Raw genomic sequence first — 15,598 nt, forward strand, 5'->3', positions numbered from 1 at the left:
TGAGGAGAATAATCAGGATAGATGAAGGAGAAGAAATCCAACTCATAGGTACAGAAAATGTATTCAACAAAATCATAGAAGAAAATTATCCCAACCTTAAGAAGGATATGCCTATGATGGTACAAGAAGTTTACTGAACACAAAATAGACTGGACCAGAAAAGAAAGTCCCCCTCGACAAATAATAATCAAAAACACTAAACATGCAGAATAAAGAATATTAAGTGCTGCAAAGGAAAAGGCCAAGTAACATATAAAGGCAGACCTGTTGGAATTACACCTGACTTCTCAATGAAAACTCTGAAAGTGAAGAGGTCATGGTCAGATGTGCTGCAGACAGTACAAGATCACAGATGCAAGCCCAGACTACTATACTCAGCAAAGATTTCATTCACCATCGATGGAGAAGACTAATATCCCATGACAAAAAAAAGGTTTAAACAATATGTATCCACAAACCCAGCCTTACAGAAAGTACTAGAAGAAAAACCTGAAACCAAGGAAGCCAGCAACACCCACAATAGCACAGACATCTGATAACCCTCCACCAACACAACTCAAAGAAGAGAAACACACAAACACCACCACCAAAAAATAACCGGAGTTAACCACTGGTCATTAATATTGCTTAATATCAATGGACTCAATTCACCTATAAAAAGGCACAAGTTAAGAGAATGGATAGGAAAACAGGATCCAACATTCTGCTTTTTAAAAGAAACACACCTCAACCTCAAAGAAAGACACTACCTCAGAGTAAAGGAATGGGAAAAGGTTTTCCAATCAAATGGACCTAAGAAACAAGCAGGTGTGGCTATTCTAATATCTAACAAAATTGATTTCAAACTAAAATCAATCAGAAGAGATGGAGAAGGATACTTTATACTCATAACAGGAACAATTCATCAAGATGAAGCCTCAATCCTGAATATCTATGCCCCTAATATAAAAGCATCCAAATATGTAAAAGAAACTTTACTAGAATTCAAATCACACATCAAACCCCACACACTAATAGTAGGAGATTTCAACACTCCTCTCTCACCAATGGACAGGTCAACCAGACAGAAACTTAACAGAGAAATAAGAGAACTAACAGATGTAATGAATCAAATGGACTTAACAGACATCTATAGAACATTCCACCCAAACAGGAAAGAATAAACCTTCTTCTCAGCACCTCATGAAACCTTCTTGAAAACTGATCAAATACTCGGTAACAACGCGAACATCCACAGATAAAAAAAAAAATTGGAGTAACCACCTGTGTCTTATCAGGTCACCATGGACCATGGAGTAAAGTTAGAATTTAACAACAATACCACCCCCCAGAAAGCCTACAAACTCAACAGTCAACTACTGAACCACCCCTGGGTCAAGAAAGAAATAAAAAAGGAATTAAAATCTTCCTAGAATTCAACAAAAACAAAGACATAGCATACCCAAACCTATGGGACACTATGAAAGCAGTGCTAAGAGGAAAGTGCATAGCACTAAATGCCTACAAAAAGAAAACAGAGAAAGCTCACATTGCAGACTTAACAGCACACCTGAAAGCTGTAGAATAAAAAGAAGCAGACTCACCCAGGAGGAGTAGAAGACTGGAAATAATCAAACTGGGGGCTGAAATCAACAAAATAGAAACGGAGAAAACAATCTAAAGAATCAATGAAACAAAGAGCTGGTTCTTTGAGAAAATCAACAAGATTGACAAACCCCTATCCAAATTAATCAAAAGGCAGAGATAGAACACTCAAATTAACAAGATGAGAAATGAAAAGGGGACCTAACAATAGACACTGAGGAAATTTAGAGAATCATTAGGTCTTACTACAAAAGCCTGTACTCCACAAAATAGGATAATGTAAAAGAAATGGACATTTATTAGATAAATACCATATACCAAAATTAAATCAAGACCAGGTGAACAATTTAAATAGACCTATAAGTTGCAATGAAATAGAAGCTGTCATCAAAAACCTCCCAAACTGAAAAAACTCAGGGCCAGATGATTTTAGTGCAGAATTCTACCAGAACTTCCAAGAAGAGCTAATACCTATACTCCTTAATGTGTTCCACATAATAGAAACAGAAGAGTCATTGCCAAACTATTTTTATGGAGCCACAGTTACCCTGATACCAAAACCACAAAAAGACTCAACAAAAAAGAGAATTACAGACCAATCTCACTCATGAACATCGATGAAAAAATTCTCAATAAAATACTGGTAAATCAAAGCTAAGAACACATCAAAAAATCATATATTATCATCAAGTAGGCTTCATCCCAGAGATGCAGAGCTGGTTCAACATACAGAAACCTATCAATGTAATCCATCATATAAATAAACTGAAAGAAAAAGCCATATGATCATTTCATTAGATGCTGAAAAAAACTTTTGACAAAATTCAACACCCCTTTATGATAAAGGTCTTGGAGAGATTAGGGATACAATGATCATATCTAAATATAATAAAAGCTATATACAGCAATACGACAGCTAACATCAAATTAAATGGAGAGAAACTCAAAGCCATTCCATTAAAATCAAAAACAAGACAAGGCCCTCCACTTTCTTCATATCTCTTCAACATAGTGCTTGAAGTTCTAGCAATAGCAATAAGACAACATAAGGAGATCAAGGGGATTCAAATTGGAAAAGAAGAAGTCAAACTTTAGTTATTTACAGAAGATGATATGATAGTGTACATAAGTGACGCCAAAAACTCTACCAGAGAACTCCTACAGCTGATAAATACCTTCAGTGATGTGACAGGACACAAGATCAACTCCAAAAAATCAGTAGCCCTCCTATACACAAAGGATAAAGAAGTTGAGGGAAATCAGAGAAACATCACCTTTCATGATAGCCACAAATAGCATCTTGGGGTAACACTAACCAAGGAAGTGAAAGATCTATTTGACAAGAACTTTAAGTCTTTGAAGAAAGAAATTAAAGAGGATACCAGAAAATTGAAAGATTTCCCATGCTCTTAGATTGGTAGGATCAACATAGTAAAAATGGCAATCCTACCAAAGGCAATCTATAGATTCAATGCAATCCCCTAACTTGTGGATCTTTCACTTTCCAGCATCCACACACAACCTTCTAGGTGCTGAATGAACACCAAAGTTCTTTCTCTCCCAGTCTATCCTGTAAACTTGTGACTGAAACACGTCTCTCCTCTACGGCAAGTGCATGTCCTGAGTGTAGGCAGAGCATGAGGCCAAATGATAGGGTTAAAATCAACACTAACAACAACAAAGGACAGAACCTGGGGGATGGTTCAGTAGACTTGCCGTATAAAACAACCAGACTTTGATCCATGGAACCAACAGTGAAAGGAGAGAACCCATTTCCAAAATGGTCTCTGACCTCCATACCTACACCATGGGACATGGCCACTGGTACTCCTAAGTATATTATACAAGAAAAAAACAAAGAAAAAGAAAGGAAGAAAAATGAAGGGAGGAAAAAAGGAAGGAAGGAAAGAAGGAGAGAAAGGAGAAAAAGGAGAAATGGAGAGGAAGGAAGGCAGGGAGGGAGTGAAGGATTCTGTTTCCATGGATCTGTCTTTGCTCCTCTATGTGTGCTTCGCTGTTATCTTGGTGAACCCATCTTTCTACAATTCTAGGTATCCATCTTTTTCAGTTCATCTCTCTTTCTATACATGCCTCTTCAACTTTTAATTCCTCATCTTTTTCCCCTTCTGTATGCTCATTCTCTATCCCTCTCTTTCTCCCTTTCTCTTTCCCTCTCTTTTCCTCTCTCGTCCTCCCTCTGGTACTGGTATAGTGAATTTACCAAAATATCTGGACGATGCATGCCTTAGTCCAGAGTGGAATGAAGGTGGTGGTGGTAGTAGCTGCTGTAGTAACTGTTCTGGTTTCTCAGGCAATGGGGCTGCTCAGACTTCCTCACCAAACCAGTTCTATGGCTCCAGTTGGACCTCGTTCCTGGCAACTGGCTCAAGCAGTTTGTGATCTCTTGATACCTCGGGGAGCTGCTGAATGGCCTTTACAAGCTCTCTCCTGTTCGTTGCCCATAACCCAGAATTACTGCTTGTGACTGATAACCTAAAAATGCTGCTTAAAGAATCACAGTCTTTTTACCTTTGAATCAACAAACTGGGGGATTTCTAAATCCTTAGAAAATAAAGAACTAGAGACAGGCCTATTCATGGAGACACACAGCTGTCCTATTTCCCACGCTCTCTCTCCATATTTGACTTTAGAAACTTCCTTGGAGCACACATGCAGTCAAGAAAGCAAAGATGTTTCTGACCCATGAAGGAGAATGATCTTGGAAAGGAGAGGCACAAAAAATAGGCAAGCCTGAGAAAGAACTTCACCATCGCTCTTGGTCCTTTTAACAGTAAGGATCATATATTGCGAGCTTCCTTGCCAGAAAACTCTCAGCACTCCCAAGCTGTGAAAACAAAGTAAGCCTATCATGCAACACCAACTTGGGGTATCCAAAATGACACCAAAATCCATCTGTATTCAGAGACATATATCCCCATAAGAGTGTAAACAACTCGGGGCTGGAGAGATGGCTCAGAGGTTAAGAGCATTGCCTGCTCTACCAAAGGTCCTGAGTTCAATTCCCAGCAACCACATGGTGGCTCACAACCATCTGTAATGGGGTCTAGTGCCCTCTTCTGGCCTGCAGGCATAGATACAGACAGAATATTGCATACATAAGAAAATAAATAAATATTTTAAAAAAAAAGAGTGTAAACAACTCAAAACAATGGAGAGGAAGTTTGGTCTTTGGAGATCTACCCTAGACTCCAGTATCTCCCCTGAGCTAATCTCTGCTGACGTGCAATCCCAATGCTTATAAATAGAGCCACGAAGAGGCCTTGGGCGGCACCATCTCCTCACCAGCCTAGAATTCTCGTTCCCTCTGTTCTTTGGCCCATGAGGAAATTATGTAGTCCTACTTGCTGATTCCTTTCTTCTTCTGCTCCAAGATCTTACCAGGTATGCTTCAACAGAACTTGAAAAATATGTCAAGGCTGGGGATACAGGGGCTGAGCATAGCTGAGATTAACTAGTCCCAAACATGAGGAAGCAAAATATCAAGAAAGAATCCTTTGATGGGGTGGTCTGAATCAGCATCCTTCAATGGTCTTCAGTCTTTCCCTCTGTGTATCTGCTCGGTCTGTCTAAATGAATCTGCCTCCCTACATTCCCAGGTATCTATCTTTCTCAATCTGTGTTTCTATGTCTATACATGTCTAGGAAAGACAGAAATGAAGCTGATAGAGTTGTGAGGTTAGCCTCAGAAAGTTCTTGGCATCTTTTAGCCCCTCATCTTTGTTTTGAATGTGAAAGACAAATTTTCTATATGGAAGTGATTCTGTTCAGTCTATAAGAAGGCTCCTCACACTAAGAGGCCAGCTTCCTATCCAAAGCAAGCTACCCACAGTGACAGGGTTATGGAGCAGTGGCTCAGACAGCAGCCTGCTGCAGGCAAAGTGCCATTAGTCCTAATCATCAGACCAACTCATCCATAACCTAGGCAATAGACATCACATCTGCATCACTTGTCACTACCATATTCCTTACCCACCTTCTAGAAATAACATTCGTCTCCAACGAGATGCAGCAAGGCTCTGGGGGCCCAAAAGACTCAGGGTCCACTGCTGTCTGAAATGTTGCAGGTTGACCTCAGGAAATGGCATTGCTGAGTAAAAATAGCATCTACTTGGCCTCATGTACTGATCAGGACAAGATGTAGGAATGAGCATCCGCGTTGTCTTCTGAATTAAATGTAAAGGTTCCCACTGAGTCTCAAGGACCACTATGTAGGCATGCAATCGCTTTCATTTCTCAACACTTGTTGGGTTATTTCTAGTTTGATTTCCTACTAAAGTGTAGGCTGCAGAGAGAAATAAGCACTAGGTATGCACGGCATGAGTTTTGGTATATGTAGGCTCTGATATGGTTCAATAGTTCAAGTAAGAAGTCTGTATAGTTTTGTCATTAGCACTCCATCTCTGCTTCCTGTAGGCCAGCACTCCCTGCCCAGCAGCGATGTAGGATGCACTCGCTAGGTAATAAATACTGAAGGTGATGCAAACTATTCCAGCACCATAACAACCCTGAGCCATCACAGGCAGTCGTACATTCTATTTCCAAGAGGGTCCTTAGATCATGCAGATCCAATTTGGGTATTTCACATGGAAAACAGCCCAAAGGACCTTATAACAACTGAACTCCAGGACGACACTTCAAGTTGTTCAGCTTTTTATCTCTTTAAAATAATGTCATGGCTTTCCCACTGCGGCCTCCCACACTAGGTCGTTCTGTGGACACAGGGTGAAGTCCACATGAAAAGTCACTCAGTGGACAATTTACAAATTGACATGAAATGTGGCTGCTGATGAGCTGATTGAGAAACTACTTAATGAGCAACAACCTGGATCGGGGGAAAGCCAGGAAGGCAGAGACCCTCGAGCTTAGGACCCCCCCATTCAAGAAGCCCATAAAAAGTCACAGTCCCTGATAATCTCCCGACAGCTACATTGGGACATCTATTGTGCTCAGCTGCCAAGAGAACTTGTAGCAAGAAGCTAACCTAGCTTTGCATGTCAGGAAAGGGTGATGTGTAAGGAGAGATGGCATTTGCAGTGAGGGGTATATGGTACATAAATATGTTAACTCTTGGTCTACATCAATCATCGATACATAGCACATGAAACTTATTTTCCTTTTTGTGAAAACACAGAAGCTGTGGCAATATTCCTACCTGGTCACAGTGAGCTGCAGTTGGCCAGGGTGTGCTTCTCCACTCAGAGTCGTCACCCCAAATGCTGTAAGGAGCCCCTTTTCATACCACCTGCATCCCGGCGGATGTACAGCTTACACTGGAGTCATCACCCCGAATGCTGTAGGGAGCCCCTTTCCATACACTGGCATCCCAGAGGATGGACGGCTTACACTAGTATCTGATCTTACATTCTTTTTATTTCTGTGATAAAATACTCTGACTGGAAGGAAGCTACATACGAAAGGAAGTGTTTGTTCAGTGTACGATTCCAGGTCATGAAGGGAAATCAAGGCAGGAACTTGAATGCAGGCATGTCTACCTCCTAGTCTACACAGTATCCCCTCCAACCAAAGAGCTCACCTCACAGCAAAAGTATAGTAGGACCCACCGTGCTTGCTGGTCGGCAGTGGGCTGATATTTAGATACCTTTGCTCCTACAGTTCAAGGATACCTGCCCAGGGGATGGGGCCACCCACAGTGGGCTGGGTCCTTCTACATTAATGAACAAACAAGAAAATCCATGAAAGATGTGCTCCATGGACCAATCTGATGTAGGCAATTCCTCAATTAAGACTCTCCACTCAGGTTGCTCTATGCTGTGGCAAGTCAACACTTGAAACTAAAGCATCACACTGGATGTGCAGCTCTGCCTTAAGGAAATCTGTGACCTATAGGAAGGGTGGAAGAATGAGAGCAATCGGACATTCTTTTACTCCTCGTGGTGTTCCTGTGAGGAACAGCAAGAATAAATAGCATGTCCCCCATCACATGATTGGGGGTTGGCAGCTCAAGGGATCCGTCTTGGCCATGGGCTCCCATGGAGAACAACGGAGATACTTAAAGTTCAAGTTACGATGCGGCACCGAAAGGAGACAGCTTAATATAGGATTTGAATATCAAGATTAAGTTTAGGGAAGTCCTGAGGCCGAACCAAGTGAGGCCTCTCTGGGTAGGATATACCTTTATAGATGAGGAACCCACATTAATTCAAGTGAATAAGAAAAAATTGAAGAGGAAGTGATTGTTTTTAAAAAGAGTGTCTTGTCTATACACTGAGAGGTTTGTATAAGGGTTAATTAGAAGCCAGCTGGAAGTGACCAAGTGGTCACAGTGGTCAACAGACCTCCTTCCATGAGCAAAGCCATGCCTCCTCCACCTGTGCCAGTCCCATAACCACCAGTTCTGGACCATAAAACATTAACCCAACCTACCGAGGCAGACATTTCTATCTCCTCAAGCCCCTTCAGCCTTTTACTGAAGATTCCATGTTATTTCTACTGCTCTGGGCCTATTTTGCACCTTTTGAATAAGACAAATGCCTCTAGACCCCTGCATTCTGTATCCACCGTACCGCTGCTTCTACTGCTCCTCTTCACGGGCTTCACATAGGAAAAAAAATATTGTACGTATGTCCTTTCCAATGTAATGATCGCAAATCATATATGAAGATTGATCCCTGATACTCTCCCTGGTGAGTGAATTCCACAACGTTCTGCTTATATTAATGCCCCCAGTGATCAATTATTCAAAACATCCTTAAAGCAGAAAAGTCTGTACCTGTTTTGGAAAACCGTGTCTTGCTGTTTTCAATTTTACTAAAACCACTGTATCTACAGCCAGAATATTCAGGTATTTCTGTTCCTTCCTGCAGGAACCGGCATGTTCACAGATTCGACCTTTATGGATGACAATGTAAATTGCTTTAAAAATGGAGGCCAGTGCTTCTACGATGATTGCCCCCCCTTCTCTGATCAAATCGGCAGCTGTTACAATAATATAGGCACGTGCTGCAGAGATCCTGTAACACAGTGAATGTCAGACGCCAAAAATCACATAAAGGACTTGAAGCATCTTTTTTAATAAAGGAAATCATATTTTGAAGAATATCATCAACAGAATAAAGTCAATCCCCTGTGAATTTCAAGTAAGATGAGGAATATTTTTCGATGGCATTTAAAATGAGGAACTGGACAGGGCACAAATCCGCCTGGTCAAGAGGGATGGCCAAGGATGGAGCAAAATTTTATAAAGCACTTAATTTTATAAAGAGTCCAAATTTAGAATCGCTCCTTTCTTTTCAAGACAGAAATTTCAGATGACTAGAAAAGGGAGTCAGGTTATGGGGATCTTTTCGGCCTGTGACGAGCTTCTCTCTCAGTTATCTCCTGGTCTTCGTTAGGGTTTCTGTTGCTGTGATAAAGCACTGTGGTCTTGAGTGACTCGGCTAGGAGAGGGTTGATTTCACACACACTTCCACGACCCAGTCCATCGTGGAAGGAATTAGGGCAAAAACCCAAGCAGGGCAGGAATCGTGAGGCAGTGATTGGTGCAGAGCCCCTAAGGGTGCTGCTTACTGTCTTGCTCCTCATTGCTTGCTCAACCTGCTTTTTTTCCCCCTTTGGTGTTTTTGAGACGGGATATTTCTGTATAGCTTTGAAGCCTGTTTTGGAACTTGCTCTGTAGGCCAGGCTGGCCTCAAACTCAAAGAGATCCACCTGCCTCTGCCTCCTGAGTGCTGGGATTAAAGGCGTGCGCCATCAATGCACAGCAAACCTGCTTTCTTACAGCAGTCAGGACCTCCAACCCAGGGACGGCACCACCCACAGGGAGGCGGGCCCTCCCACATTAATTATCAATCAAGAAATTATAGAAAGTTCCACATAGGCTGCTGTGAGAGAAACACACACACACACACATATATATATGTGTGTGTGTGTGTGTGTGTGTGTGTGTGTATATATATATATATACCCAACAGTGCACCCACCATGCTATAATATTGACTTATTGATACCTAATCACCCAGGCAGGCACTTGCCTCCTACTGCCGTTGGCTAGGATTCACCAGTCTATTGCATGTCTCTAAAGCCACATCAGCCTTCCCTTTCATACTATAAATATCATTCGTCTCTATGGATTCTCCAGGTTAGGGCAACTTGCAGAAATCTTTCAAATTTGTCAGGCAGTGGTGGCGCACACCTCTAATCCCAGCACTCGGGAGGCAGAGGCAGGGGGATCTCTGTGAGTTTGAGGCCAGCCTGGTCTACAAGAGCTAATTCCAGGATAGGTTCCAAAGCAATACAAAAGAACCCTGTCTCAAAAAAAAAAAAAAAAAAAAAAAACTTCAAAATTTCAGAACTCTGGAACTCCTGAAATTTGGTTTACAAATTCTGTAACATTAAGAGTTTAATTGAGAAAAAAAATGTAGATCCACTAATAGGCCAGTTTCAGGCCAAGGCTCCTGTGGCTGTGGAGTCTGTGAACTCTGAGTGCAATGGGAGAGGCAGGCAAGTGGATCCCCAGGGAAGACCTGTGCTTTAGCCCCAAGGACATTCTGATGAGGGATCCTATTGTTCGTTCCTTTCCCCAGCTTCTTTCTCTCCACGTCCCAGCCAGATTGTACGGGGCTGTCAGCACTACAAAGAATAACTCATTTCTGAGCCTTCACTACCTTAATCGCTGAATTTTAGAATATTCCTCACACATAGCATGATTTTTCCGAGAAACTCTAAGAAATCATAAGGCCTTTCTGGCAGAGGATAAAGTACTTCTAGACTCATTCAGTTCTTAGGGAGAGCATGGGACCCCACCAGGGTCCTGTGACCCAAGGACTAGGCAATGTGGTGTGTTCTCCATCACCCTACAAGTTCAAGATATCATACAATAGTGTGGCATCCTCCGCTCCCAAGGGCCAAGCAAGCAGGAGCTAACCAGCACCCTAAAGGCCACAGAAACCACCCAATCTGGCCCCTCCCCAAACAAACTATGCCCTGCTGTATACTTCAAGCCTTCCTCTGGCTTGAGTCTTCTGTCTCCTTACCCCAGGGAGACCCTCAGTGCTATGTACTCTGCAGGCAACACATTTGCTTTCTAAATGTGCGCTTTGTCCTCATATCATCATCTAACCAATTGAGACATAAGGTCAAAAATTAAAGTTTAGTAACATGACACATGGCCAACCATCACTGAGATCTCAGATGGGGACAGGAGATGGCTCTGTGATCCCGATTCTGCCTTTGAGGATTGTATGCCCTATCAGCTCTAAGGAACTTCTCATTTATCATCTGAATGACGATCAGAGAGATGCTGAATTAGAAAAACTCTGAAAATGTTTTTGGATCTATAAAACTATGTACTTCAAAGTATTATGCTTAGCCTACACAAAGAGAAGGAGGAACATACAAACACACAACTTAGATCAATTAGGTTGTTGGGGCAAAGAAACAAGATAAGCAATGGAAAACTATGTGATAGCAAAGCACTTTCAAATTTTTCATTACTCAAAATTTCCTTATAAAAAAAAAGTTCTCTGTGTGCTTTGTAGACTGTCTCTCCTGCCTTTGTTAAATGTCCTTTAAAAAAAAATCACTGCAGTTGCTTCAAAGGGGGTGAAGGGATTCTCTGTTGGGGAGGCTGCTTGTTTGTTCCTGGCTGCCCAAAACCAAAATAACTACACAGAAACTGCATTAATTAAATCTCTGTTTGGCCTATTAGCTCTAGCCTCTTATTGGCTAGGTCTTACATCCTAAACTAGCCCATCTCCATTAATCTCTGTATTGCCATGTGGCTGTGGCTTACCAGGTAAAGTTTTATCCCCAACATCTGTCTCTGGGCGGGGTTACATGGCATCTCTCTGACTTCGCCTTTTTTTTTTTTTCCACAAGCGACCTCCTACATTTCTTTTCTCTTCTTATCGCTGCAGCTGCTGCAAAGGAGGTGAAGGGCACTGTTGCTGCCCTGTCTCTAAAGACTGTCAGAACACTGGAGGAAAATGTTACCCCAGTCCATGTTATTCACTTCAAAAGCAAAGGAGCACCTGTCTTAGTGGAACAAGCTGGTGCAGCTTGTTTAGATGAAAGCTAAAAGGTTCAAAAGGCCACGTGGAATTCTTTATAATCACCCTCTTAATAAAGTCAATCATTCTTTGAAGCATGCCTTCTTGTTGATAAAATGGTTACAAGAAGGAATGGGGGTCGATGTAGAGAAAGCACACGACACACACCATGAATTTCTCAAGCAATAAATTTAAAATATTATTTTAAAATCGGGGGAGTCGATGGAATCTTCAGGAGACTTTAGGAACTACTTAACAGAATTTAAAACTGTAGTTATGGTTCATAGTGGCATGCACTGCTGCCCTCTGCTGGTCATGCTGGGAGTTGACGTTCTGAGTCCCATTGTGGGACTATAAATCCATTTGCAAAAATGAAGCTGCTGAGACCCCTACTGGAAGACAATTAATTATACAGCACCACACAGCACTGGTCTGAATCAGCACAAGAGAAAGCTGCTTTGAGTGTTGAGCCTCCTCAGACAGGTTCTTGGAGTCCCTTCTGCAGTAGGGTCCCTAGTGTGGAAATCCTTGCCAGAATTACCCAAGCACCCCACACCGGGAAACGTAACAGGTCTCGAAGGAGGCACTGACTTGGGGTATCCAGGATAAAAGCCAAAATCTAACTCCAAAGACATGTTGCACACAGGACTGTAGGCTCGAGGAGGGGCAGGGGAGCTGCTTATTGGAGCTTCACTCTCGATAGCAATGTCGTGCTCCGGAACAAGAGCTGTGCAATCCTGCTCCTTATAAATACAGCCACAACTGGGCTTAGGGACATTGCTGTCCAATGGGTATCTCAGGGGTGAGTCTCTCTTCCTTTCTGCATTCTATACAAGGTGAAAATGATGAAGATCCTTTGCTGTCTCATTCTGATGCTCAGCTTCTTCTCCCAGACCACCCAGGTGAGCCTAGCAGACCTTGAAGCATTGGCAAATCCAGGGATGCAAGGGCACAGGATAATGGGGGACAATAGTCACAGGCAGGAGAGAACACCAAGAGCACTCACCCTAGTTGGAAGACATAAAGTGACAAGCTTCAAAATCTATGAGCTGTCCCCTGAGAAACACAGGGATGAGACTGTCCTGGGTATGGATGCAGGCTTACTCACCAGCAGACACTCACCTTCTTCCCATGTTTTAGCTGTATACAAAGGGCATGCCTTGTGCGGAAAGTGTTCTTAGCCTGTAAGGTCTTCCCACAGAAAGGTCACATTTGCACCCAGTGAGAGATTCAATTCTGGTCCCCATAGTCACTGGGGTTATGGACTAGTGCTCTCTGAATATACTCCATCAGACAAGGTGCTCCTGTAATGAGTTAGGGCCAGAGACTCACTCAGTGTCCGTGTGGACAGTACAAGGAAGCTTTCATGTCCCTGGAACATCTGACCTTATTCTGTTGGTTAAGATCTCCCCTGGCATCATAAGCCACATGCTTGGAATGCTAGGCTCCCTCGCCCTACCTCACTGACTCATACATGGGGATGCCTGACAACAGGCACTGACCCAGGGTTCCAAAGATGAGAACTAATTCAAATCACATCCAGAAATACATTCTCAGAATTGCAGAAGCCTCCAGACAAATTGCAGGAGGTCTAGACCCCGGGGCTTCACTCTGAGATGCAGCTCCTCCCTTAAGGGTATCTATGAGCATAGGAAATCCCATCCCCATTAAAACAAGGCCACACTCAGGTCTTGAGTTGTCGCATCCCCTGAGCATCATGGCAGTCCGTCCTCTCTGCTCTGGACTCAATGGGAACCATGAGGATCCACTACCTTCTCTTACTGATGCCTTCCTTCCTCTGCCCTGCAGTATGGCAGGTAAGTCTCAGCACCAATAGGAACACCCAGAAAAGTTGGGGGATACAGGATGTAAATGGGACAAAAAATCCAGTCCTACGCCTGATGGGTAAGCAGGAACACATACCCTGGTTGAGAGGCCTGAATCAGCAACCTCCAGAGTCTACAAGGAGCCCCCTGGAAAGAAAGACAAATTTCATAGAGATGCCTGGCTACTCACAGACTGCACATATCACCTTCTGGGATATGACATATCCTGGGCTTAGACATACCCTGTGTGGAAGGAATTCCACCTGCCTTGAGGAGAACTCCTCAGACTGAGAAGCCAGATTTTCATCCAGAGAGAGGCCACCAACAATCCAACCAGGCCATATCAGCTGGGTGGGGCCTGGAACTCACCAAGAGTGTGGAGAGTTTTTTTGGATTGTTTTGTTTTGTTTTTATTAATGTTCAGTTTTGTTTTTTCTGAGACAGAGTTTTTCTGTGTAACTACCCTGGCTGTACTAGAACTCACAGAGATCAACCTGCCTCTGCCTCTGTCTCCCAAGTACTGGAATTAAAGCCCTGCTCTCCCACCACCCTGTGAGTGTAGAGAGTCTTGAGACTACAAGGAATCTCTCAATTGAGCTTTTTTCTCCTCATGAATCTTCTTCCCCAGTCATCATGAGGGGTAACAATACCAACATCTCTGGGCTAAAGCCATTTGGACCCTGCAGAAGGAACCTAAGCTCACCTCAAAGTGAGCTTTCTGATGATACAGTAGCTTCTGAGTCATTCCTGCTCCTGTAAGTAACCCCTCCCTCAAACTCCTGTGAGGAACCCCAGTAAGAACTAATTGTTTCACCGAGTTGGACATTGGTGCGGCCATTATTGTTGTCACTTATGTTATATCTCCTCAGAAAAAGTCTCTCACAACAGTCTCCCCTAACTCAGGCCTAGGGACAAAATGTCAACAGTCAGGTGAAGGCCCTCCCTCCTGTCATAACATACTAGTGAAAAGAGACACATTACCCCATGGGGGGGTAGTTAGGTGATCTAAGTGGTTTGAAGAAAAAGAAGGCAGAGAAAGGGGAGGTTAAAGGCACAGGGGGCTGTCCATGATCATCCTCCTTTACCACACAACCCTCAAATCAGATAGAATATCCCAGCTGGAATTCCCCGCTGTGTCTTCCAGCAGATCCTTCTGTGTTCTGTATTTATAACATGCAGAGTCTGAGGGAGGTGACCCTCCACACTGCGCACAGCACACAAGGCAGAGCAGAGAGGCAGCCCATGTCCTGATGCTCACTTTGCCCTCCTTGGACTGGTTTTAACATATAAAATATGGGATATGTAGCTATTTCTCAAACCATACACCTAGAAATTGAGGACAATGTTTTAAGGCTGTAAGCATACTGCAATGTTCCCTGTCTCACACTAATCATGAACAGTGCTTCTTCCCAGTCTTAATTGTTCCTTGTCAGGAATTCTGCTAGGTCCTGTTGGGCAGAATCTCTGTAGACCTGGTCTCGTCTTAGTAACTTTTCTACCAAGTCCTCTTTGCTCGGTGGTTATAAACCATCCCCCCACTTCACCCCACCCCACCCCCACTCGGACATCAGGAGTTCACGTTCTACATAACCGCTGCCTTGTAACACATGCAAGGGTGATGCTTTTCCATCTCCCAGAAGACTTTCCTTGGGTAGGTTTATTTCTGGCTTTGAGGGAACTGGATTAACTGGCAAGGATTCCTGGGGAAAGGTCTGTTAGCAAAACGGCTGTTAGAGGCGGGAATGTAGCCTGCCTTTCCCTTTTCGGACCACATAACTAAAAGATTTCAAAAGAGTCAAACAGCTATTCAAATCCCACTTTTCCAAGACACACACACACGCACGCACGCACGCACGCACGGGCACACACACATACGCACGTATGCGAGCTGCACGGGCGCGCGCGCGCACACACACACACACACTCCACTGTACCCTGATTTGTGGTTAACCAATCAGAGCAAATCCTCTGACTGTGACCACTGTAATCACCCAGTGACTAAATTATTGCACCTCACAACAAACCCACTGTGCCCTCAAACCGTTAGGATGTTGCGGGGGGGGGGGGGGAGGAGAAGGGAGCAGCATACAAATTTGGCACAGATCTAGTGAGACTGCCGCCTAAGAACCTGTCCGCCCCCATCTCGACGTCCCCGCCCTC

Source organism: Chionomys nivalis, chromosome 20, assembly GCF_950005125.1.
Source record: "Chionomys nivalis chromosome 20, mChiNiv1.1, whole genome shotgun sequence".
NCBI classification, from domain to species: Eukaryota; Metazoa; Chordata; class Mammalia; order Rodentia; family Cricetidae; genus Chionomys; species Chionomys nivalis.